Here is a 27364-nt window from a genome sequence, read left to right on the forward strand (position 1 = left end):
ACATGCCACTGAAGTGATCACACATTGTTCTATATGCAAACATTTTTGCAATTTGCATCCAGATTTTTGTTAAGCTTTGGTCCTTCAGAAATGCTCAGTATTTACTGAACATTATTTTTAGAAGAAAAGTTTCTGTATTTTCATCACCTAAACCATTACAAGCTGTCATTATTCTAATTTTAAGACATCATAAAAGTTAGCATTGTGAAAGAAGGTTTAATCAGTTATTCACAATGTCTTTTCATCATCCCTATCTTAGCCAAATAAGTAGTTGTACCCTAAAATACAAAAATAGATTCTAGTATACTATCAACATTCTCAGACTCCTTCATTTGCAGGGGATAACCATGTTGCAGATAAATTCCTCAATATTTCCCTGCAGTCAAGGATGACAAAATGATGAAAACTGCCTTGTAATTAAAAAAAAAAAAGACTTGGCAAAAATGGAAAAGGAATGTAAATTTTCATTGTACACATTCAAGGTCATATCATGAGTCATATACAGCTTCCCTTTTTGTGTTTTGTAGTATGTAGACTAGTAGATTATTTGGAATATTATTCATTTTCATACTATATTAATATGTCGATAGTTTTATCTCCCTAAATTAGTATTTGCATAATCTGTTGCAAATATTAATTCTTCTCAAAATTTGCACTACTTTATAGTTAAATATTTTTTATATCTTCCAATATTCCTGATGCAATTTCATGTTGCCTTCAAAGTAAGCAAGTAGACAAGAGACTAATGGTCTATCCACCTACCCCTACAGTTAGGAACAACTATTGGAACATTTTAATATCTCTGTAAATTTGTAAATCAGTGGCCTTTTAATTAAAAAAAAAAAAAAAACAAAAAAAAACAAAAAAACTTTTGCACTTACCAATAACAACCTAGTTCTAAGTGGACCATGGAAAACATTATTCACAGTGCTATTTCAATGAAGGGACCTGGCATTCTGCACTTCCTTGCTTCTGAAGCAGTCACTTAATCACTTGCTGCACTCTTGTATTTTTTATCAACAAAGAAGTTGTTCTTTTAAACTATGCTACACTTATGTTTATTATGGACTCCACTTTCATGCTGTCTTACTTCTGATAGTCTATCATGAGCAACTGAGGTTCTTCACATAAACTGCAATAAACCCTATAACAATTACTGCTATCTTTACTGATCCTGCAGAATTATTTTTCCATTCGTTCAGAAAATTGCAAAGCTCTTTCTATTTAGGGAGTGTATTGTGATTTACTAAAGAAATTACTATTGCCATCACTGCCAAAATTACGATCTCTGTAAGAATGGAGCTCAGCCAATGAAAAATGCTATGGTAGTTAAACTCAGACTTAACCTGCCTGCTCTGTACCGAGCCAGACATTAGATACTGTATTCTACACAAACATTATTCAAGTTATAATAAATATATGTGATAAAATGCTCTTTATATACTGAGAGTTTGAATACATAGGCTAAACCTAGCGTCAATTCCTCAAGGTAGACTTCAACTATACTGAAAGTACATCTTGTACTTTCTTTTTTTGTGAGGGTTGAAATTCTCTTCATATCAAATATATAAAGAAATAGAGGATTCTGCAGCTTAAAAAGCTCTACACAGATGTAAAAACATTATTTTGATGGAGATCACACATCAGAGCTATCTGGGGAGAAATTAAGTTTCATCAAAAGCTGATTTGACTCAGTTCAGAATTCAGAAGTCCTCCCACATCAGAGTCCTCTGCCATGCCTGGAAGAGAGATTGAAGTGAAGTTTGCAATGAGCCCTGCTATGATACCTGTCTAGAAACTTCCAACGTTTGTCTGAAGAATCTGTGTTTCACAGCCCTGTTATGCACACAGTAGGTACTAAAATTTAGCAATAAAACACACTAATGTCTCTTTGTGTCAAGTATTTCATTTTTAGATAGCTATTAAGAGCACTTCCTAAAAGACAACTTTTTGTCTTCTTGCAAACTGATCCTCATCTGAGTTACAAGCAGAAGAAACAGCAGAAGCTATCACTCTGTGGCATAGCTGTGATTTTACTTCAAGGCAGTTTTGGGAGAACAGAAATCAAATCAAAACGAAAAAAGTAATATCTCTGTTTTATAAGATTTGCAGATTTTATTTTTTTTAAAAACAGATTTTTGCAGGCTGAACTATACAATGAAAAAAAAGCTTTACTGACAAGTTAATGCCTTAGTGCTGTTCTGCAGGGGTTTGATAGAGTGGCTTCAAGGCTTCAGCTTATACCTGTAGCAGAAGAATGAAACAGAAGATGGTCTTTTAATCTAAGGGAAGAGCCTTGGCAACACCACCTGGCACTACCTTTCTCTCTTTTGTTCAAGGTTTCCCTTTCCTCATCTTTCTTGGCTGCTTAGTGCAATAATGAACATTAGGAAAAAAAATTTTCACAGAAAGTGTGGTCAGACAGTGGAATAGGCTGCCCAGGGAGGTGGTGGAGTCACCATCCCTGGATGTGTTTAAGGGTTGTTTAGATGAGATGTTGGGGGATATGGTGTCGGGGAGAACTTTGTAGAGTAGGGCTGATGGTTGGACTCGATGATCCCAAAAGTCTTTGCAACCTGAATGATTCTGTGAATAAGGGGGCTTTGATAATAGATAACCCTTTCTCAAATATGGCTTTAATAATTAAACATTCTACCCCTGCTACCTGGAATTTCTGGAATTTCAGTTGAAGTATCAAATGCAAAATATCTCCTTTCCCTCCATGGTAATGTCCTGAATTCATAGTCCAAGTGTGTTCTTGAATTATCACATTCTTTTTTGCTTAAAATGGCGTTCCTGGTGGTCATAAGTATTCTAAGATAATTTCAAGATACAAAATTTCCACAGTGTTTCATAAAGTATGTATCACAGATTGCATTCACTGTATGCATATCTTATCAAATGCATAATACTTTGTTCTCCCTGAGCACTCTCTGGAGACATGGTGCATTAGTAATGAACATGGCAGAGCGTTTGGTCAAAACTACCTTACCTCTCTCTTTCATCTGTTTACGATATTTATGGCATCATAGTGACCAAAACCGACACTGTAAGATTCAGAAATTTTTTCCACATAGGAAACATGAAATTCCACGGGTCTTGGCTAAATAAGTCTGTTATTCTGTTTTGATTGCGTTTTCTTTCTTTTGGGAGAAGAACTGTCTTTCTACCACACAGAAGGAATTTATATTGGATATGTTTTCTTCTCAAAGATGAGATCTGATTCTCCCAAGAGGATTTCCTCTGAGTAATTGCCCAACTAGTGGTCACTGAGCTGTAATTACTCCAGATGAAACAAATTGTCATCATTCCTTACAGTGCAAACAGCACACACACTCCAAAAAGCATTCACATTAGTCATATCTCCATCAAAACCTGCACATTTTTTCTTCTGAAAACACATATTGATTTGACACAGTGCTGAGATTATATGAAGTATAACTGATTGTACAATTTGGTACAGTATTGGATTAGACTAATGCAGCCAGGTTTTCAATCTAATTACCTCTGCTCAGCTGATAGAGAGAGTTGTACCCTGTGCAATTGCCAATACCACTTTATGATAATCTACTTACACCGAAAGAATCCTCGTGAAGCAGGAACAGGCTGAGTTTCTTCCAGAACTTTTCTAATGCTGCTTGTACTTTTAAAGGAACATTAGGTTTTTCTGAATTGGTAAGTAAACGTCTGAATTGTACAAATCCTATTCATGCAATAACTGCAGAAGAAAACAGTCAACGTTTCCATGAAAGTGTTTGTATCACACTGGCTGTCTAACCTTGTCCAATGAATGCATTCTGGCATAGCTTGGTCTTGGCAATATATGATGATAAATACTTGAGTTGTGCAGCTGGCCCTGAATCTAGACCTAGGAGTTCCTTGAGTGTAAGATTAGGTAATGCATCTCTCCTTACTCCCTGAACAATACCTGTTTGATAAGGCATATAGTCACAGACAGTCATGTAAAGTCCGGCAGGAAAACAAAGTGAAAAACATTTAATTAATATCCAGCTGGACAAAGAGATGAACTAAAGCTCACAAAATGAGCAGGAGACAGAAAGTACAGGTAGCCTTTGGACATGAGTATCTCCAGTTTTAAAAAGCAATGAATTTCCAAAACCTCACAGAATATTTTTTTTTAATGTTTTCTATTATCCACTACTTCTAAATGCATATCTAAGTCACATCACTTAGCTCTCCTAGTTCTTGGAAAAAGGACAATAATATGTCCTGAAGCATTTCAGGAAAAGCAGGCTCACTTGAAAGTATTTTGTGTCTGTGAATGGCCAGGATATAAAAAGAGTGCTCAGAGACAATGAGGTGATTGCTAAGAAGCTAAGCAGCACCCCTGTATCAATACACAAAACAGAAAAAATGGGCAGTTTCCCTGCTCAGACTGTTCTTTGTGGGAGAAGTCATTACAGAATCTGTTTGAAACTGAAGTGACTGAAAATAAATGAGATTATTTTTGTCCTCAAGAAAATGGACAAAAGTAGCAAATTGTCAGGATTAAGATGATGTTCACCCAATAGCTCAGGAAGAGCTCCCCAGTGAAATAGTTTGATTACTAAAAGTGGTGCATAATGTGCTTAAAACTGCCCCACGCACTCGAGGACGTGAAGGTGTCGGATAAGATACTAACTAAAAAAAAAAAAAAAACAAACCAGTTTCGGGGGAACCATGTAAGTCCAGATGTGGAATCTTGATGCCTGCCCTTGATAACATATTAATACCACAAAATACAGACACCTGAATAAGTATGATCCATTACGGAAGAGTCCACATGAGGGTTTTTTTTTAGGAGGATGCCTTACCTTGCAGGCTCAGCAGAGTTATTTGAAGAAGTCAGTAAGGAGTTGAATCAGGGTGATCTGGCTCATGTAGTGTATCTGTACTTCTAAACAGCCTTCAGCAAATTTCTTCATGTTTTATTTCCTCAGCACTTCTAAAAATCATTTAAAAAAAGAGAGTAGAAATGAGCAACCAGTTGATAGAACCAGCATGACCAGCAGGCAGAAACAAGTGAAGGTCTACAGTGATGTGTGCAGGAGCCTGTTCTGGTTAGCATATTCATAAATGAACTGACAGTGAAGAACTGCACAACTTACAAGACTGAGTGCCTGGGTCGATCACAGCTGCTGATAGCTTTCAGTACAGATAAATGTAAAGTGATGAGCACTGGACAAAAGTAGTTCTAATGTCACATCTTAAATGATGGGCTCTGAGCCCAGCATTAATACTCAGAAATGGTATCGTTCCGTCGATACATCAGTGCTTTGCCCAGTAGCAGTCAGAAAAAAAAAAAGAAAAAAAAAAAAAAAGTAAAACAAAAAGGCATGAGTAAGAGAAATAGAGAGTGGAATAGACAACGTTATTGTACTACTGTATGAATCCATAGTTTGCCTACACTGTGAAAAATATGCAGTTTTAATCCCTCTGTGTCAGAAAAATTATATTAGAATTAGATAAGATCCTAAGAAAAACAGGAAGAATAATCTGAAATGGGAAACATCTTCCATATAAGAAACAATTGAGCAGGCTGTGATTTCTGAGTTTGCAAAAATGATCATTTTGATGTGATAATGATCTTTAAAAATCATGATTGGCATGGGAATGGTAAATAGGAAGCAACTGTGAGCTGTGTTTTCCACTATGAGAACTGCAGAGCTTCGAATGAAGCTGGTGGGAGCCAGATTCAGAACAAACAACAAAGGAAATCGTTCTTTGTGCATCAGGTACCTGACAAGTTGAAATCTTTGCCAAAGGATGCCATGGGATTATGGAGCATTTATATGATCTCCCTTAATTCAGCAAGCACCCAGAAGTGAGAATGTGACCTTGTGTCAGGACAATCATATGAATCCATATGTCCACACCTGCTTTTCAATTATTATGGATTTAGTGGCTTGATTAGAACCTAAAAAAAGGAAACCTAAAGCAATAGCAAAATTACTATCAAGAAAGAAATAATGCTGCAGATAAATCATGTTCAGTGCATTATTTTTCTTTTTGTTTAATGCCATGAGTGTTTTCTGAAGAGGCAGGAGTCCTATTGTCACACCTGGTTCTCACAGGCGCTAAGACAATCAGCAACAGAGGGCCATGTATCAGGGCAGGAATCTGCTGGCTGGAAGCCAGTGAATCACTGATGTCATGTTCCAGGTGTTTTTAAGTGGTAGGGTAAGAAGTTCAGGGCCCGGGAGGATTGGTACAACCAATGGCCCTGCTGTGCACCGTAAATCAGGGGAAATAGCATGCAGTTAACCAGGACTGTTGCAGGGCTTGTCAATATACTCTATTTTACTGCTTATCAGAAAGGCCCAAAGACTCTGAGCCAGATTCTTAGTGGATCTAAATCATAATCAATTTACATTAGAGTTTTAAAGTTTCAGAATAAAAAATAAATCCTATTACAAAGGGAAAAACAATCAAGACCTGGCTAAAAGGGACAATTCCCCTTCTACCTCTACTGACTACCATGTATGACTGCTCCAGCTTCACAGCCAGAAAACCCCCATCCAGTGAAACAGCCATTGGCTAGATAGTAGTCTGCTCTACTGTCTTGCATCCATCATTTTCACCAGAAAAACTTTTACCTTTATGCCATTACATCCAAGAATTGAAACCTCATCTAAAACCCTTTGAGGTCAGTGCAGACTCTCATTGACTTCAGCTGGCTTTGGAACAGACCCTGAGAATGTAAATATACAGCCTGCTAGTAAACTAAATAAAGATCTGGGTTCAATCCAAGCTGGACATAGATGAGTTTAATCGTACTGACGTCAGTGAAGTTACACAGGTCTGCAAGCAGACTGGCCTTCATCTTGTTTGTTGCTGTTCAATTGACTTCAGTAATTCACTGCATGAGGTAACACATCAAAATGGCACTTGATAATGATTTTCAGTATCAGTGGAGCCACGAAGCAGAAGATTAAATGGAAGTAAAAGTTTTCAAGGACTAATAATAATATTTTACAAACAGGAAGGACTGCTTTACACTGTTTATGCCATGTGCAGGGTTTCAAAAATCAAAGTCAATCACTCTTTCAAGATAGCATGAAGTCAAGCCATATCTAAAAAGTGGTGCTTTTATTAGGATTTCAAGAAAAAGTGTTCCTCCTATCATCTCTGGGATGAGATAGACCGTACAAGAATGACAGAAAAATATTCTTGCCTCCAGAGTTTCATTGTCATAATCTGTCTGCAACACCTACAGAATATGATATTGTGTCGCAGGAATGTGGAATCAGTGTCTTTTTAGCAGGAAATATTTGGAACATCTTGAAATATGTCATTGTCATATATGTTTCTGTGTGTATGATAGAAAATAAATTCTCCTGCTGGTCTCTTGAGATACATCTTTTGGCACATAGAAAAACTAATTGCAGTCCTCATCATATCATAGAGACATAGCCTATTGGTGTATCTGGACTATGGAAAAGATAAGGAAAGGTAAAACAAAGAAAAAAAATAATTCTTGTATTTATGTCATCTGAATACTTGCTGTGAAGAAACCAGAACCTACTGACAAATCTTTTCCATCAGTATAGAACAAGTGCCATGAATTCACAAATTCCTCTTCTCCAGATCCAATTGCAAGAGGAGGTGATATTGATGACACAAGTGCTATCAGATAAAGAATCGTCCCTTAGAGTGGGCACAGAGCTGAGGTCAGTTAGATAAAGGGAGAGGAGAGAGGATGTTGACAGCAGAGCTGTAAGAATGGGAGAAGAACTGGGATGTGGAGCCAGGTGAGAGAAGGAGCAAAGGCAGATTACAGTGAGGACACAGAGAGTGGGGCAGGAGTTCACAGGACTCTTTGGAGCCTGAGGAAAGGAGGGATGATGGAGGCCCAGAGACTGAGGGATGATGGGGTTGGATGGAGGGGAGTGGAGCAGTGCCAGCACTTGTCACAGGGTCCATAGCCAGCAGCAACAGCTGCAGTGTCAGAGTGAGATCAACACCACAACAGAACAGGCCCTGCAGGGCAGCCACATCCACTCATAGACTTTCACAGGCAGTGCCATACCCCTCCGTCCACACATGTATGGACCTGCCACCACCACCATCATGATGCAGCACCAGTATGAGCCTTGGGTCTCATAAACTGTGACCAAAAAAGCCCAAAAAGGGTTTTGTTATGTCAAAGACTTTCTTTAGATATTAGAAAACAAACTGAATTTTGGTTGTGTTTTTTTTTTTTTTTCAACTGACGACTTTTTTTTTCTCTGTATCTCTTAAAGAAAATTTATCACTATTGTTCTTTGCAAAGATTGCAGTAAACAAGCTGTATTGGTGGGAAAGGAGACAACCCACAAGAAAACCATTTGGAACTGACCAGTTCTTGCCCAACTCCTTCAACTTTAATCACACAATGAGAAACTTGAATGGGTTCTGAGAAGCACTCAGGACCCACAAAATCCCATCTATTCCCATGTTCCTTTGCAAAGCAGGACCAGAAGCACAGTGTGGGAGGCAGAGAAAAACCCACCTAAACTCTGGTGGCCCACAAAATTTCCAGCAGCCCAGCTATTTCCAGTCAGTGGAAGCTTGTAGGACTGCACTGCACAGACAGCTATGGACAGAGCATTTGTTAAACCTAATATACTGGGATTTTTTTGCATAAACATTTTCAGTCATGTGGGGGATCAGATCTCTCAAATGTCTGGATGGGAGTCTTCACTGCAAGCATTCTTGCAAGAGCATCTTCAACTGGATCAAGATGGGATACCATCTGTTCTGATGGTTTCTTACAGTCCAGCTAGTCTGCGGTCCTACATGATGACTACATGATTCATATCTATTTATTGTATTATCTTAAACTGCACAAAACGTCTTCTAACTTTCATACTATGTACAAAGTGTCCTTTATAACCATAGAATTAGAAAATAGTTTAGGTTGGAAGGGACATATGAAGGTCATCTAATCCAACCTCCTGCTGCCCCCTTAATTAGTTTAAGTTGCTTAGATAGTTGCCTAGTTAAATCTTGAATATCTCCAAAGGCATTTCTGCATCTGCATTCTGCTAACTATTTAAAACTATCCCATGTACAGTCTGGCCAGCTACCTCACCTACTGCAGGAATGGGGGTATCACTGGGACTGCCCAGGATTCCTCCACCCAGGGAGTTCACCAACACACTGAAGCATACAAGTAATGCCTATCAACTGTTCTGGGCACAACAGGCAATTGTCTGAAATTCCCACATGGATAGCTGTAACAGTCAGTCAGTTGCTTTGCTGTGAAGCAGGTAAGAGATCAGTTTATCATCCTGTCTCAAGTCAGTCCATTGACTCATCTACACAGGGACCTCCCTGGATCACCCAGGGACCTGAAGACAAAATGCATTGGGTATGTGCACAGATAAAGTGCCAATACCCATCTACATCACAAACCTTGATTTAATAATTTTATCAGTGTTATAGTTTAAATTAAAGCTTGCCACAAGTGCTTCATTCTTGGGTTTAACCAGGCCTGCCACTTCACTGAATGTAATACTAACACACACGTAATTATGGGGTAGGAGAAATTTTTCCCACTTCATCACTTCCATGCATTCAGCCATGTGATACTGTCACATTTATGAAGCATGATCCTATTTATATGTTCAAGTACCTGTCACCGTAGCTTCGGCATCAAATAGCTGCTCTGCTGGTGTGAGCAGATAGTTGCTAATGGGAAATATTACAGAGCTCTTGTGAATGGAAATGGCCAAACCTCATGCTAAGCAATATTTCTCCTTACTGTAGGATTAAATTTAGAACAATTTTGCATCTCTAAAAAATTGCTCCTACAGAAATGGGTGTTTTTAACTCAGGGTGGTGCCACCCTGAATTAAAAAGGGAATTATCTGGCTACAATGCTTCAGCGATCTGTTTTAGAGAAATTGTTATGAATTTATGTCCATCTTGGACATATGGCTAGCTCACAGTTTTAACCCTGAGTTAAACTAACTAACTAACTAACATATAACAGTTCTGACAGAGCACCAGAATCGTCTTTTGATTTACCTCAAGACATACTAGCAACTACTTCATTGACAAAGAAAATGAAATGTGAGACTGCTAAATCACATAAACTAATATAGAAATGTAAGCCTCATATACTAACACAATAATTGCTGATACTCCAAAAATTCCATCATCTTTTCCACCAGCTTTGTGTTACTGAGCAGAATACAGTGATAAGAAACTGTGCTTAAGCACTCCTCCTACACGCTTCAGAGGAGGGACCATTTTATGGATTTCACATGGTTTTTTTTCTTTATTGCTTTCTATAACATGATGACTTTTCAAAATAATATTGTTTGATTCCTGCTACTGATATGTTATTGAAAAATACTGCCTGCTGCAATCTTACAATTGACCTTGATTTGGGCCAGAGCAGTGTTTTCAACGCTTATTCTTTTGAATGGGAAAGGTTTGCCATCTTAAGGCAAAAGAGGCAATTAGACATGACCTTGGCTCAGAGGATCAGACCTGCCCTCTCCCATGCATAGTCCAAAATTGAAATAATAATAAAACGATCCCTTTATAGCCAAAGGTACTAACAACATTCAGACCAAAACTGTGAAGTTACAGGTTCACCTGCAATAGAAATTCCAGTATTTCCCTTGACCGAGGGAAGGATTCCTGCAGCTGCCCAGGCAGGACAGCCCAGAGAGAAGAGACCTGAGTACAGCAGCAGTTCAAGTGAAAAAGTATCACTAATAGCTTAGACCAGTATGCTATTTTCCTAGGGGATCAGGGTACACAGGAAAATGAGGTAGGTTCTATACACACATATCTGCTTCAGATCTGCTCTCTGCTCCTTACAGATCTTGTAATCCAGTCTCCTTCTCTGTGCCCACAGAAATATGTACATATTGTACAGAAGTGACAGTGTCATTTGTAGCACTTCCAAGCTTAATCTGCCTGTGGAGGTGCCTGAAACCATATCTGATATACACATAAAAGTAGCTGTTATTACCTGTGGAGCTTGGACACAGTCCATGTCTTAACACTTCTACTTCAGCTCAGAGAAACAAAATCAGCAGCTACAGGTCTAGTAAATGAAATGTATTCAGTTAGTCAAAGTTATCAGAAGAGCCCAGTCAAGTAGATAAAAGTGTTCAGATAGCCGTGAACCCACATCCTGAACTTTATCTAGAGTTCCTTGTTGAGAGTGAAGCACTAGTTGGATGAGCCATGGGACCCTCAGCACTGAGGATATGCCAAGCAGTGGTGTATATTACTAGGATTTAATTGTCAAAGGATCAGTGCTCCAGGATGTCACATTGCTGTTGGAGAAGTGATTAACTATAGATAGGTCATCATTCATCAGGAAGGAATGGAGACATCTGGGGAAATGGAGATGTTATAAAACATTATTCGTGAATGATGCCACATAAGATCTTACCTCCAACAACGGATTGCCATACTGGTCAGTTTAGTGCAGATGCTCACGAGTATTATCTCTGTCTGTTCTAGGGTCCTTTTCCACAGGCTGATTTTATACAGGTTTTGGGCTACCATCATGACCTTGTACCACCTCTGTATATTGCTGGCTGATGGTCTGTATTGTCTCACCAATTCAAAGTGTGGCACATTGCAATCTTTGAAAAAAATCAGATAAACAGTTGGATCTTGTAAAAGAAGTATAAGGATGGAGGGATAATTTCCTGTTGCAACTCACTGGGTAGCTCCCACCCATAACAGCTGTCATGACTATAGCACATTCTAGCACCCCTGAGTGAGACAGCAGCATCTCATGGTGACACAGATAAGATATAAACAGAGGCTGTAGGGAAAGAGATCACTCTGTACCCGTTAATGCCTGGAGATCATCTACTAGTGCTGCAACACAGCTTTTTATCCTGGCTGGAGTCCAGGCTTTGCTGCAATTAGCATATTAGCTTCAATTATGTGAGCCTGCAGCTAGCCTTTAGCTAGTTTCTCTGCAATTTATCTTGGGAAGAAGTTTGATCTCGGTTGTCTTGTTCCTGATGTAGCTTGATTCAGAGATAATTTTATGTGGAATATTCCTTCTCTGGCTGATATATTGCCTATTTCTAGGAGCTCTGGAGTCAAGATCCTCTTTCATGGCTCAGGAAATCTGTGAAGGGTCCCCCTGCGTGCACAGCTTGGTTGTTTGAAGATGTCCAAAATATAAATTTAAGGATTTTTCAGGATATCTCACTCTGAGTTTTATAAAGGACCCAGCATAAAAGGATCAACCCCCAGCCTTTCAGTGTGAATACTCACCTTGGGAAAAAGCAGAGCCCCACCAGACAACCACTGGGAGAGCTGGGAGGAAGGTCTCATGTTAAAATACTGGCTGGTGACTCAGACCTGAAGCAACTTCTCTGTTTCATTGTAAACTTTTTGGGTGTGATCTTGGCAAATGTAATTCATATTTCTCTATGTTTTTACAGGGGGGTGGGGTTAACCATAACTTACAAAGCTGACTGTAACAGTAACACTAACTTCACAGATAGTTGTGAGGCATTTAGACACTGCAGTGAAAGAAGCCATGGAAGTGCCTGGCTAAAACTGTCTTTGCTTTGTGTTAATAAAAACTTAATTGTGTTAATAATTCCCTCAGTAGGGTAGAGGCCTGAAGGCTATCCTTCATTCTCAGACAAATTCCTTCCCTCCTCTCAAAATAGCCTAGATGCAGCTGAAGCAACTGAGGAACAAAAGACTGGAGTGCTGGAAACCTGGCTTAAGCCAAAAAGGAAATGGTTTTGAAGGATTAGAAGGAAATGTAGCAGCCCTCTTCAGCCTTCACCTTAGCAGAGCAAACCATGACCAGCTCTTGTGATGACCCTGAAAGAGAGGTTAGGAGGAGAGCAACAGCTCTAGGAATTTTGATCTTACATCCATGAAGATCAAGAACATTACATTAACTCATGGCAATGGGGGAAAACAGAAGAGCAAATATTAACTGACTGATTTTTCAAAGTGAGATATGAAACCAGAACAGTCTTTGATAGATGAGATCAGAGAAAAGAAGAGGTGCCCCAGCTGTACAGTATTCATGGGACTTAACTATCTGTGGATAATCCACATTACTCTTTTCAATGATATTTAATTTTTCCACTACATTGTGGTTTTGGCAAGAATTTTTATTATCTCTCAAATTATTTTGTAGCTTTAGAATGACAAACTCAAACTCTTTTCGGGGTAATACTAAAAAATGAAAAGATAGAGACTTGAGTGATGCACAGCCCTTATGTGTTGTTTTGTTACAAGACATGTATCATCATCTTCCCACACATTTTTTATGCAGGAGATCTACGGGATGCTCAGCTTGGTGCTCCACAGTATGCCACCACCATCAAACAAATGACAGGAAATTGGCAGCATGCTGTGGATTTGCTTTCTGCAACTGAATGGAAAACACTGTTCAGTAAGGACCTCCTGCCCTTCCCTCTCCACCTACTCCTGCCATACTTTCAGGTTTCCAAAGCAGCTCTCAACTTGAAGAAATCCTCAGTCCTTTATAGGTTTGGAATAAGGCTTGCCAATGTACAACAAATACTAGCCACTCCTGAGATGTCACTTGGGAGCCATACAGCTCCTCCTCCTCTCCCCAACAACATTCCGCGAGTAATTTTTTTTTTTGTTGGGTTTTTGTTGGTTTTGGTTTTGGTTTTTTTTTTTTTTTTGGTATAAAGGGGAAAGCTGGAAGAGAAAATACTTCATTAGGAATTTCAAGAAGAATTAGAGTGGGTGGGATGTGATCACTCCATCTGTGTTTTTGTTACAGTTTCATCTGGAAACTAAGCAGTCCATTGCACACACCAATATAAATGACAGTCTGTGCCCCAGGCTGTTCATCCCATAGAAAATCAATAATTACAGTTAACAGCACCAGTGCTCTCAAGTGGCCAACTCTGAGCCACACCTAATGCTTCTAGTGTAACTCCAGACATACAATTTATGTACTTAAATATTCCACAGACCACTATCAAGACATTTGCAAATGTAGTTCAGGAAGGCCTTGAATTGTTGATCTTTCTTGCTTTAAATGCAGCCTAATACAAGTTGAGAGGTGTGCTGCCAGTGCTGTATCCTTCTGTCCCTTCATCTCTATAGTTAATCCTGGCTGCATGTAAGCTGAAGGCGGCTGGCTGACAAACTGCTCCAGGGTGTAGCCCGCACCCCATTAAAGTCAAAGGCATTGGGCACACAGTCTCATTGCACCTAAGGAATTGTAAGGATCTGCAAAGTCAAAAGTCTGTCATACTGCTCTTAATGACTCTAGGCTGGACTGATTTCCTTGTGGATCAAGCTTACAAATACACAGCATGACTACAGCTGTAAGTGCCATTTCTGTACCTTTGCTGTCTTGTATTAATTGCTGGACTATATCTACATAGCCACAGAGAGTGGCCCTAGGCACACTCCAAGCTGAACAGGCTTTTTGTCCACATTATTTACCCAATGAAGCAAACCATCCCCCAAGAGGTATTGATATTTCTCAAGAGAGAACTTAGTCTTTTTTTCTGCTCCCAGGGACTTCACAGGATGATTGTCCCTGCTGTTGGGTTGGGCCTGACACTGAGCTCTGTGGCAGTGGGGATATCTACCTCCATGTCTGTGGTTTCAGAACTGATGAGGCAATTTCCTTCCCCACAGGACTTTTTTCTGCTGCAAAGGCAGGTATGATTATTAGGTTACCAACCACAACTAACCCACGGTCAATTTCTGCTGCCTAAAAGAAATCATGGCATCACAGAATGGTTGGGGTTGGAAGGGGCCTCTTGGAGGTCATCTGGTCCAACAACCCTGCTCAAGCAGGACTGCCTAGATCTCTTTGACCAGGATTATGTCCAGATGGCTTCTGAATAGCTCCAAGGATGGAGAATCTGCAATCTCTCAGGACAACCTATTGTAGCACTCCATCACTCTCACAGTAAAAAAGTGATTCCTGATGCTGAACATCGAGACCTCCTGTGTTTTTGCCTGTGCCGATTGTTCCTTGTCCTGTCACTGGGCACCACTGAAAAGAACCTGTCTCTCTCTTCTTTACACCCTCCCTTCAGGTAGTTATACACATTGATGAGATCCCCCTGAGCCTTCTCTTCTCTAGGCTAAACAGTCCCAGCTCTCTCAGCCTTTCGTCATAGTAGAGATGCTCCAGTTCCTTAACCATCTTTGTGGCCCTTTGTTGGACTCTCTCCAATATGTCTGTGTCTCTCTTGTACTGAGGAGCCCAGGGCTGGACACAGCACTCCAGGTGAGGACTCACCAGTGCTGAGCAGAGAGGAAGGATCACTCCCCTCGACCTGCTGGCAAGACTCCCCCTAATGCAGCCCAGGATACCGTTCACCTTTTATGCCACAAGGGAACGTTGCTGGCTCATGTTCACCTTGGTGTACACCAGAACTATGAGATCCTTTTCTGCAAAACTGCTTTCCAGAGAGTCAGCCCTCAGCATATTTATCAGTGCACGAGGCTGTTACTCCCCAGGAGGTGCAGGACTTTGCACTTTCCCTTACTGAACTTCATGAGGTTCCTATCAGCCCATTTCTCCAACCTTTTGAGGTCCCTCTGGGTTGGAGCACAAACTTCTGGTGTATCAGCAGTACCTTCCAGTCTTGTGTCATCAGCAAATTTGCTGGGGGTACACTCTGTCCCATTGTTCAGATCATGAATGAAGATGTTAAACAGGATAGGGCCCAGTATTGACCCCTAGGGAACACTGCTAATTACTGACTTCCAACTAGACTTCATGCCACAGATCTCCACTCTCTGGGCCAGGCCATTCAGCCAGCTTTCAGTCCCCACTGTCTGTTCATCTAGACCATGCTCCATGAGCTTCTCCATGAGAATGTTACAGGAGACAATATTGAAAGCCTTAATGATATTAAGGTAAACATTACCCACTGCTCTCCCTTCATCTACCAAGCCACTAATTTCATCATAGAAAGTTATCAGGTTGGTCAAGTACAACTTCTCCTTTGTGCAGACTACTTCTGATGAGTTTCCTGTCCTTCATGTGCCTGCAAATGATTTCCAGGATTAGCTGCTCCATCACCTTCCCAGGGATTCAGGTGAGGCAGACCAGTTTGTAGTTCCCTGGGTCCTCCTCCTTGCCCTTTTTGAAGACAGGAGTGGTGTTTACTTTCATCCAGTCCTCAGGCACCTCTCCCAGTCTCCATTATCATTCAAAGATTATTGAGACCTTGCAATGACATAAGCAATCTTCCTCAGCACTCGGTGCATCTCATCAGGACCCTTGGACTTAAGTATGTCCAGTTTGCTTAAGTATTCTCTAACCCAATTCTCTTCTACCAGGGGTAAGTCTTGCTTGCTCCACACTTCCCCCTGGTCTCCAAGTCCATTTCTGAAGGTTGCTCTTACTAGTAAAGACTGAAGTGAAGAAAGCATTCAGTACCTCATCCTGTTTCCCAGTCCTTTGTCACAGGGGTCCTTGACTCATTCAGCAGCAGAACCACATTTTTCTTAGTCTTCCTTTTACCATTTATGTATTTATAGATGCCCTTCTTTTTGCCTTTGACATCCTTCAGCTCATTCAATTCTCATACCTGGGATGTACTGGGAATCCAATACTTAGGATGCCCGTCACTTGGGATGCCAAAGTTGGAAAAAAGAGGCAGCGTAGACTACATAGAGTCCTGTTCAGGGGTACAGCATGGGCACGGGCTTTCAGATTCTCCCTGAAATGCATTGCAGAAGCATAAATAAGTGTATACTTCACATACATTGGGCTCCAACTTGGATAGAAACTCCTTAAACAAAATGAAGTGTTTTTCAAATAAGGTCTTATAGGAGAAATGCCATTACAAACCTGAGCCCAAATCATCAAAGACTACCTGGGGGTTATCCAACCTGGGACCAGATTTAGGCATAAGCATTTGCTTACATCCGTTGTTTTCCCTCACAGGAAGTTCTTGCCAGGAAGGCATGTAATTTCCAGCAGAGCTAACTGGGAAAGGGAGTACAATTAAGCCTGCAAAGGCCAAGCAAAATCTAACCCTTGTAGCAAAGAGCTGCTCAAAACAATCATAGTTATGACAGTGGATAAAACTCACCAACATGTGCAAGGAGAAGCTTGAGGAAGGACAGATGTGAGGCTTGTATCTTAAAGCAAATGCAGGGGGACAAATTTTATCCCTACCAGATGGCCCTATGATTACGAAACATTTCAGAACAGTGCTGGAGTTTGAGATTTTCTGTCTACAGTCTTACAAGAAGTAGCTTCAGACAAGTTTCAGCAGAGTAAATATGCACCATTGACTTTTATTCAGTTTTATTTAATAGACTCTTGCAATACACTTTTAAAAATGTACTTTTACTTTATGACTGTTACTTTCTCATACTCTCTTCCTTAATCTCTTTCCTCCTAGATCTTTAATTGTGTAGAAGAACCACTATGATGTATTTAACTTTCATATAATTTCCCTATTTGGCAATAATACCCCCAATTAACTACCGTTCTCATTAACCAATTTACTCATTTATAATCAAGGGCAATGGCTCTAACAGTCCTAATAATATGCCTTGCTAATAATGTCTTAATGAGGATTATCCTTATAATGCTCTCAGAAGGTTCTCTTTTTCCCTAAAATGAGAAAAGGCATATTAATGCAAAATAACCTTCTGCCTCCTGGCTAAGTGTTTTGTTGGAATGAAAAGAATATATGGAAAAGTACTCTAGATTTTTAACCTCCATAGGCTACCATTTAGAAATTCAGTGACTTATAGTAGGTGGAGTACATGATGCACTAGTCCATAAACCAGTTCTGGCCTCAGCCCTCTTTCTTACTTGCTATAATTAGATACCGAGAGGCTCCTTTATATCCTCAGTTGCAGTGGGCTGTAGGCGTGCTTATCAGTTTCACTGGATGTAGCAAAGAGAATACTGTTAATTAACTTAGGAAAAGAAGTAAAATCAAAATGAAAATATCTAGTCAAGCTTTTACCAAATTAAACTAAAAGATGAAATCTAAGACAATCTTCTCCTGAAAAATTATCTGGGGAAACACAATAAAGCTGCAACTACTGAACATATGTTCTGCTAGCAGTAGCACTGAAAATTTAACATCTAGAATAGGCAGCTAATGAGACAGGTTTACTAATGCTCAGCAAAAAGAATCAGGCATGGTGATGTTAAAAACAGAAGCTCACACATATGCAGGTAAAATAGAGAAGCTGTAAAAGAAAGCTTGCATTTAAAATAAAAGGGAACAGAAGCATAAGTTAATGCATGGTCAGACAACCTCTGGAATTTTAAATGTTGGAGGAAGCAACACGTGGTGAAAGATAGCTCTTTAATGTATCCAAACTGATCTGAAGGCATCTCTCATTTTACAATTTTGCCAAAACAGAGAACACCCACAGACTGGTATGACAGACTCCGGGGAACACAAATCTATTCACTATCACCTGTGCAATGCACATTTTGCTATGCTGCGTTCTGTACACATAAAGACCCACTGACCTCTGATCATCACTATATTTTAAAACAAATTTATAAACACTCTGTCTTCTATCTTCCATTATGTTATTCAGATGTTCCTGTATTCCCCATTTCAGCACTGTTAAGGTTTGAATCTTGCCTTCAGTGATCAATTAGGATTTTAAGGCATACTTAGGTGAGGAAACAAGTTGACTCTCATTAGTTCTAAGCACTGGAGACATGGTACTTGATATGATAAGCACCTGTGATGAGATGGGGAGAAACTTATCTTCAGAAGTCAGTATTATTTACCAGCATCTGGAAATGTTCGTTTGCCATAATCAGTTCTTTTCAGTCCTATATTTTGTTTTTAATGAGCAGAAATTAAAAGGATAAAAAGAGTAACGTCCCAGTACTTTTCTGTTTCAGGTAAGCCATCGAAGCTACAGCTACAGAGTGTGCAAATACATTCGGTTCAGGATTTAGCATACTGTAAAAATGGTAAATGTCATAGTTTTTCAATATTTTGCAGAGATGTTAGATCAAGGTCTGTTCATCCTGCACATCCAACCACACCCTTAATCTATGTTTTTGATCAAGCACAAAAGTTGGAAGTAGCTTTAGCATTGATTTGTATAAGAGAATTCTCTAACACACAAATTAATTACTTTCCATTATTCTCTGGAAGGTTCCCTTGGTATCAACAAATACACATACATGAAAACTTGACTGCGCTAAACCAATCAGGCGTTTTCCTACTGACTTTGTTGGAGGCACAATTTAACCCAATGTCTTACAAGGAGTAAATTTTACACTCCCTTGAGGAGTCACTGTCTTTGTTGTGGGGCAGGTGGCATACTTTATATAGCGATTCTGAGGCAGCTCACACAAGTGATAAGAACTCACTGAACAAATTTTGACAGACTGAGGCTATATGAGAAGGTAGTTAAATAAATTCATAGAACAGAGTTTTCAAGAAAATGGGATGCTTTTTCTCTCTTCCTTTGGCTTTGAAACAATGTAAAACATCTGATTTGGTACTGAATTTCACAATGAGGGCCTTGCCCTTGACTGGATCAAAGTGTGCCAGTTCAATTCCGTCACACTTTTTTTTTTTTTTGACTAGAAGAATTTAAAGCCAAACTTAATTAAGCTACTGACACTGTGAGAGGGCATACAGGAAACTTTAAAATATGAGCCTTGTGTGACTTGGCTCTTGATATCAAACCTATTGTGAATTCCTAAGTTATATTTGTTTAAAAACACATCTTAAAGTCTGTATTTTTTTCTGTATCTGGTGTTGTCATATTTTGCATAGATCTATGCCTTCCTTTACACTGAAAGATGCATTTTCCTACAGAATATATTATATGCACTCAGCTGGCTCCTGATTAAAGTTTGTTTTTCCCTGGTTGAAAGTACTTAGGGTATATAGCCTTCAGAGACAGACAACTTCACTTTTTATTGTGAAAACCAAGTTAAAGCTAGAGGGGAAGAATTGGGGATGGATTCATGCAGCACCTGGTCTGACATTTTTTAGTGCTTACCTGTTAATGGACATTGATGTTTTTCTTCCTGTGTTTGCAGAACTGGTTTGACTATGACATAAATAGAGATAAGAGAGGCCACAGAGAAAGACAGATGGAAAGAAGTACAGCTGAAGGATGAAGATTAATGTACCAGGCTCATAACATGTTGATAAAAAGATGCACAAAACATGACAGACAGTCATAAAAAAGGACACTGGCCAAATAGAAACCATGATCTCCTCAGTCCAAAATCTTCCTATAAAGCAATAGACAGCTTTAGGTCACCAGCGGGCTTGGCCAGCTTTGGAAAACAGAAGTAGTAATATATTTTTTCATATCTTCTAGCCAAAGTCTTGGCCTTGTTAGACTTCAGTGGGTTACAAATCACTGGGATTTCAGTCCTAATGTACTCTTCCACTCCAATCATTTCACTTCTTTGAAAGTCTATGATTCAGCCAAAACTGGAATTGGTTTTCTCATTGATATAGTGATGTCTGCTCATTCACTTAGAGGTGCAGAGTACTTAGAGGTGCAGAGTACATTTGCCATTTGATTATTCCCTGGACACTAAAACACATTGAACTAATAAATAAAAATCAATACAACTGGCAGAGGAAGCCAAAAGTTTCAAAACTGGTCATGCTGCCACATTAAATCCTTAGTTGGAATCTTAAAAATAACCATGCTCTGCTCAAACCAGATGAACAGCATATGAATGAGGAAAATGTTCATTTACGCCATCCAGTCTGGTTTGATTCAAGAAACAGCTAACCAGCTGGCCAACTTGCAAGATGTATTACTTCCTCACATACCACAATCAAAGTCTAGACAGATCTCCACCATTTCATTATACATAATTATCTCAGACTTCAGTTTATAATTATTAGCTTTTTAGACACAGTTACTGTAACCCATTTAACATCAGCCTGGACATACTACCTGAATACCTTCATCTGCTTGTTCTAAAGGGCAGAGGCAGATACAGGAACTTATCTCACCTCTCCTCATTGCTATTAAAGTTGCACTCCTTAGCCCAGCTCTATGCTAAACATTGACACTCTCAGTCTTGAGATCCATCTTCATCTGTTAAGGTAGTATCTCTGTTCTGGTCTCCTGGGTCAGTTATTACTTCTTTCAACTTATGACAGAAAATGTAAACCACAGCAGAAGCTAAAAGGCTGCTATTCAGAGCTCTCTAGAAAAAAAAAAAAAAAAAAGGTAAAAACTTGAGGAAAAGATCTAGGAAATGCTACACAAATTAAAGATTAAAAGAAAGAGCTGGCCTGATGACATGCCATGGATGCTCAATATCTTTTGGAGTCTGGCTTTGTGCTTTTGCTTATGAAAGATAAACCCAGGAACCTCCTCCCTTGAGTCAGCAATAATGTAAAAGTAATTGAACATCTTGCAAAGAGAGGTCTGTCATGTTCTTATATTTCACTGGTTCAATAACCTGATGTTATTAAAATTTCTTCCAACCTTCTTGCTATTAGGCAGTGCCTTATTTGATCAGTTACGAAAGATGGAGCGGGCTGTTAGCTTATAGAGTTTCCTTCTGATACAGAATTACATGGTAGGCTGATTCAACCTGCATGTGAAAGCAAAAATAAGACTTTCTTTGGCTCCTTCCTAATTTTTCTATTTTGATTTTCTCATATTCTTTACCCAAGAATGCCATAGACTAGTAATATCCCATAACTCCATTTCACGCTTACTTAGGAATGGTATTTATGACTCACCTCTGGTAGCAATCTGCCTATGTGAAGGTATGCAATACATCTTGGGTTCCTTTTACAGGATATCCTTGTACAGTTTTAGCTAACTGCATTACCAGTTTTTTCCACTACTCTTCTTCTGTGGCTTTTTCCACCTTCACTTCTAGAGATAGGAGACAAATATCAAGATGAATGTCTGCTTTTGCAATGTATTCCCTGGGGAAAAAGAACAGCATAAGAATTTGCTTTGACATGTACAGGTTTATAATTGTCTGGAGCAGTCTCAAGACACATCAGTGTGTTATCTTTCCTAATTTCCTTTTAATCTTCCACAGCAATAACCTCCCTCTTTACACAACTTTCTAAGGAGTTGGTGCTGAATATCTCCCCGGTATCCCTTGATGTTAGGATGTTCAATGCATATTCCCCAGCAGAAGAAATATCATGCCCAGACTCAGCCCTAGAATGTAATATTTTTAGACCAATACATATGAATCATAGGAATCTCGTGTCTGTTTTAAATGATGGTTGTGATGCCTCCCCCAGCTGATGGCACGGAAATGGGCTGGGCACTACAAAAAGAAAAAGAAAGGTCACCACCCTGTTAGAATCTAGTTTTACATGACGCCAGACAATTTCATTACACATTATACTATGCCATAAACATAGAACTATGTTTCTTTCTGTTCTCCATAACATCCTGTGAGAACCCAGTTTGGGGCATAGAATGGTCTCAATGAACAAGCTTCCATAGCAAATAGCCAACCCATTTGCAGAAAAAGAGGCTTCAGGAGGCATACCTACATGACAGAGATGATATGCCTTGACTGTATTATCCTTAGATTACTTAAGTGGAGTCCCTTTTTACTTATCTGTGCCCTGTTAAGATGCAGAATTTGCTTACCATGGCAAACAAATAAATTTTGATAACAACCAGAATCAAGCAACCAATTTAGAGGTTTATTTACCAGGAAGATTTCTCCCTCTCAGTAAAAACAATTAGAGCTGTTATCATAAATCCATTGCTGGCAGATACTACTGTTGTGATGATATCCATCAGCCATTTCAGTCCCATTCATTCTTTGCTGGACAAGGTACTCAGCAGACCCTCTGTCACACATGAACAAACTCTTTCTGCTGTGCCAGCAAGCAAGATTGATTGGCAGTGTAAGAGTTTGGACACACTAGCTGCATCCTGAGCCTGCCACAGAGTCTGGCAAGTCTTCCTTCCTGGTACTTGCTCAGTGCTTCATGCTCTATTTCACATCTTTGGTGAGTAGCATTCATCTTACCTAAAGTAATTGTAGGTGCCTAAAAATTAGGTTTACACTAAACTCATCAACTGTGTTGACTCTGTAGGCCATGGAGAGAAATAGGTCTCTACCAAACACTGATGGTCTCCACCTGCCTCAGGATGGAAAGACTGCTTTTTTCATGGGCTTCACTCTTCATTTGAATGGAGAAGCACCATGAACTGACTGGGCAAAAATTTTAGAATACTGTTGTAGGGTGTGATAAGTCAATATTATACCACTATATCTATGGCTCTTTAGTTTTCTATGCAAGCAAACATGAATTAGAAATACCATATGTGTGATGTCCAGTATATATTACAATATAGTGGCAGAGCTGTATCATTATGTGACACCATAACAGAGTGTTATAGCTACTATACAGAAAGTCAATATGTATGGCTGAGGTACCACAAATATGCATCCATGTCCATTCATATGACATGGCTATAGCTGATTTTGGTTATGTTATGATCTGGTTGATTATCTGATTATTTATCTGATTATCTGGCAGCCTTTACAGGGCACTTCCTTCCCCTTTGCCAAATATGACTGCTTAAACTGTGACTAGAAAACTGTCAAAGGCTCCCTGTACCAGAGAATATGCTGAAATTACGAGTCTAAGAACTACATTCTCCTGTTCTTTATATTCTGCCACTAATTCATCCTTTTCCCAGTTCTCCGCTTCCACACTTGATTTTTGAGTCTTTATGTTCTTCCCTCCCCTTTATTCCCTTTCGATTATCTGACAGTCTAAAATTGTAACAGCACGGTAACCATTTCTCATGCTTTTAATGACACCTCATAATTGCTGACAAGAAAGAGAAGCAAACCACGTGAAAATGTGTATGCATAAAATTTTCATTATGTCATACACAATGCTGAGATCAGTAATGAGGAGACTGGGCCTTAGTTAAGATATCTAGACAGCAAATATATATCAGGAAGAAAAGGCAGAACAGAAAAATGAAAGAAAATAGCGGCTGTGGAAAGCTAAGTGAAAATAATAAGGAAAGTTATGTTAGATTCAGACCCCAAAAAAAGTAGTTCCCTTTGGGTGACATAGATAACATGGCAAATAACTTTGGGAACAACTGGCAATAAATGACATTTGTGGCAACTTACTGGTGCCATTCCACTATTATTCTGCAGGAGAGGAGGAGACTCCCCAGGGAGACACGGCCTTTCTTGAATCACTGACTCTGAAAACAACAAATGTTGGACTACTTCTATAAACACCACCACAAAACTTCACAAACCAGGTTCCTGGGACCATGGATCACACAAGCTCGTGAACAAGTTGGTTCACCAATCATAATTTCTTAATTTATTTTTGCAGTTCTCCTCCTCAGCCCATGCTATGTAACTGAGGCAACAGACCAAACATTTCAGAGGCCTCTCCTTACCTGAAGGAGGAAAAGGTGCCAAATTCTGCCAAGGATCTAGGTGAATGCAGCAGGAGAGGGATTTTATGAGAGAGACAGTTGGAGGTGTTTTGTGGTTTGTTTATTTCTGGAGCAACGTTTACAGTTCCTGCCTCTATTGGTACCTTTTAGCGACACAGCAGTGTTCACTGTTTAGACAGAAACGTCATGAAATCGACTCTGTAATACAGTTCATTACTGGGTTTATGGATGAATGGGTGAAATTGCAGTCCACCTCAGCTATAAAATGTGGCTTCAAAAAGGCCAGCTTTGCTGAGGACTTGGCAGTCAGGTCATTAACACAGTACCTCTCTTACCCACTACTCCCAATAAACAGCTTTTAGACTAAAGGCAGCAAAAGCTGAAGCAGTGAAGTTGAGAATTCACCTTTTTATACTCCTGTGAGAAAAACCTTGGTTACACTAACAGTATATTTAATTTTAAGCCATGATGGTCAAACTCAGAAAAGGCCCCGTGTGCAGTGCTGAGCATCCAGTACTTACCCCAAGTCATCTGCTGTTGAAAACCTGATCATGTCTCCTGATGGTTGCAGCTAAGTTGTTCCAATAATTGGAGCTGCACTTGGTCAGCTGCTGTTTAAGTCTATCTCTCCAAATTATGGAGACCTGACTGTGTTCCCCAAGGCAATTTCCTTATTAGGACATCCATGTTCATTTCTGCAGACCCCGTCGGACTTTTCACATTCAAGATTACCTAGCACATGTGCTCCTCAGAAACACCAAGTGATTCCTATGTCAACACAGATATTAGTTAGAATGTATTAACTTTGATTAGGATACTGGGGTCATGGGGAGGGGGTAGGCAAGGGGAAATGACAAGAAACTGATAATCTGCTTGTGATCTATTGTATAGTGTCAAAGAGAGTGTTATTTTGGAGCTTTTGTGTTAAATATCTCTTTTTTTTTTTTTTTCTTTTTAAGGAAGGATGAGCGTTGTGAGAAGGTCAACTGCCCAGGTGTGGAGTTCAGAGAAGACAAGGAGGTGCCAGATCTGAAATCTAATATGCCTTTTGCACAGTAGAGGAGCTGTCATGCAAATCTACTTCAGCGGTGTGTTTGTGGGCATGTGCAGGCCAGATCCCAGATTTCCACAGTCCATTTCAGCCTAGCTTTTAAAATGGCTTGCCGACAGCAGCCAGGCTTCATAGACGAATGACCTCCTTTCAAAGGGAAATGTGTCTTGGCTGATTTACTCTTATAGTTATTCTGTAATGTAAAAACATATAAAATACCGATCTTAAACAGAGCTTGCATTTCTCTTCTTTCTGACCTGATTCTGATCTCAGTAAATCAAGTTAGTGGCTGATTAGTCCTGGCCTTCACTTCTGGAACAAAAACCAGTTCTTATTATGTAATATTCCCTTATTATATTATCATTTGAGGTACTGGTGTAGGAGAGAGCAATTTCCATTCTGTGATCTGAATGACATGGCCACAGCCATAAGGTTGCATTACAGATGTGTTGATGGGACAGCTGGGTCAAGAACATCTTTGTTGAATGAGCTAGGGAACAAGTGTTCCTTGTGCTGGGAATGGAAGCTAATAGTGTTCAGGACAAGGAAATGACTGAGTTTCACAACTCTCTCTGCAGAACTCTGCATCTCACCAGCTTCCTGTTACAGAATGCTCTGGCTGGTGCCTAAGGTACTTAGATGACTTTCAAACATGCATTTCTTTGGTTCAATGTTTTTCACACTTAATGCCTATTCTCAGAAATATCCTATTAGCATTCTCTTTGCTGGAAGTGCCCCTAGTGACTTGACATTTGGGAATAAGCAGCTTATGTGTCCTAAGATGTCAGTTAATTTTAGCAGTGGCAAGGCTAGTGATGGCAGTCCTCCCTACACAAAAATATGGGTGGCATGCTCATAAATCCAGATGTTAGTGGTTTGAAAAGGCCAACAGCTTCTCCTCCTATCTCATGGAAAAGAAAGAGAGATAATTTCAATATGAAAAAAGATATCTGCATACACTTGCTATGTGAGCTTACTGGCATGTAGCCCTCCCAACACTGCCAGCTTTATTAGTATCTCAGTCAAATACTCAAATCTGGCATACTTTACTGCTTTACCCTTTGTATTCAGCTACTGTTGCTATGTCTGGAGTGCACTGCCAGAGCAAAAATAACCTATTGTACATTTCAGAGTGCTACCTTCAGTGTGGCCTGGATTGTGTCAAGGAGAATTCCACCTGGAGGGAAAAGGAGGAAGAAAGTAACCCCTTATAGTCTTGAGTTTCTAGTTCACTGGCACTGGGTTGACCTTGTGATGAACTGGTTACAGCCATCATCCCCGTTTAGAGCTGGGGAACTAGAGGAAGTGCCCACAGTGAGGCTCTGCCCTTAGGGAGAGCTATACCCACATACACCTCTCACACCAGAATCAGAGCTGCAGAGGGTAAATCATAAGCAGTTGTCATGATGGTCTTGGGGGCCTGCAGCATGTCCCTCATCCCTTCCATCCTCATGACAGGGTAGGCATGATATACCTTGCTGGAGGGTGCTACTGCAAAGGGGGCGGAAGAGGAAGCCCTTTATCTCCCTTGAGTTACTCTATGCTTGAATATCTACAGAAATATGTAGTTTACTGAATCCTGGGACTGAAGAAGCCTGGTTTCTACAGGTTGATGCCTTGAGGCTCACTGATATTGCTTTATAGAAATGTACAAGTTTTGGCTGAAATTCTGCCTAGAACTGGGACAGGTATAAAGGCCAAGAGGAGTTGCTCTGTGGGGTTCCCACTGCACTTACCATCAGGGTGTTTGCAAGAAGATTCCTGGTCTTCTTCCCTTATTGTCTTCCAAACCCTTGCCTTTCTCTCAAGTTTGGGGAATATCACACACTTGGTTCAAAAACTACTGTGGGGAGAGACAAACAAGTGCATATGCTCATAAGCACAGTTTTTATAGGACACTGTGTGCCTGCATCAGATGGATATTTATTCCAGTAGAAGATCTGTAAACTTCAAATAGAGAAA

The sequence above is a fragment of the Athene noctua genome, chromosome 2 (genome assembly GCF_965140245.1).
Source record: "Athene noctua chromosome 2, bAthNoc1.hap1.1, whole genome shotgun sequence".
Classification (NCBI taxonomy): domain Eukaryota; kingdom Metazoa; phylum Chordata; class Aves; order Strigiformes; family Strigidae; genus Athene; species Athene noctua.